The following is a 1,125-nucleotide window of genomic DNA, read 5'->3' as shown; positions in this document are numbered from 1 at the left end:
GGGATATATTAATGTCTCTCGATAATGATTTAATAATTGACAAAGTTACATCCAAGAGTGAACTATTAAAGAAAATTTTGATAATCTAAAATAAAAGTAATTCCTTTAGTTATCCCTGCATGTGTTTTATTTTTCCCAGAGCCGTTTATCCGAACCATCACTATATATATATATATATATATATATATATATATATATATATATATATATATATATATATATATTGTAACGGCTCGTTTTACCGTCACCAAAATACTATTCAATTTTCTCTTTAAGTATCCATATACCACTGATACGAAGTCCACAATAAGGTGGAATCATACCACAAACTCAATTTTCAAAGTGCAAGGATGAATTCAAGGGAGGAGTAAACAAACACAATGAAAAACCATAAATTTAATACGTAAAGAACCAGACAGAAAATACACCTGAACCTCTTTGAGAACAGGAAATAAATGAATTACTATCACACTTAATAACAATTCAACACACGTATACAAAATTAAGATAGCATAACCAACACACTCAAACCAAAATAAGGGGGCCCAGAAAGGAGGAGGAAATCAAAAAGAAAGAATATCCTGACGATTACAGGCTAATACCAAGCTTGTCACCAAAAATCTTCATGTTCAAAAGGCTTATTATTCTTTTTAAAGAATACAGAATCCTCCACGTCTGGAGGAGTAGTACCACAGGTGGTTAATAACTAGGGGGCCCAGTCAAGCAGTCTCCACAGAATCGCAGCCGTGATCAATGCAAAAAGGTATTACACAACCTTACCATGGGACAGAGAGATCCCCCTGGCTTTATAACTGAACCAGAGGTGGTGCGGTGATTCCCGAGGACGTCCAGATATGTTATCTGGAGAGATCTCCCAATCTGAAGATAACAGATATTCAGTGATCCTCGGGTCCTGCAGATACGGGTAAATCACCAATAGAGGCTGCAAGCACCACGAAGCAAGAGACGGCAGTACTCTTAGTGCACGAAGCAAGGTCAAAAAATCATCCAAAAAAGTGACAAAGGTCCAGAGAACGCTTGCCTGTTCTCCTCCCTTAAGCCAAGAAGTTACCCCCCCCCCCCCTTATCCACAGGGGAGGGACCACTCACACAACCTCCTTAAAG

Source organism: Macrobrachium nipponense, chromosome 4 (genome assembly GCF_015104395.2).
Source record: "Macrobrachium nipponense isolate FS-2020 chromosome 4, ASM1510439v2, whole genome shotgun sequence".
Lineage (NCBI taxonomy): Eukaryota > Metazoa > Arthropoda > Malacostraca > Decapoda > Palaemonidae > Macrobrachium > Macrobrachium nipponense.
The sequence above is the reverse complement of the archived record's forward strand: the minus strand, read 5'-3'. Positions refer to the sequence as shown.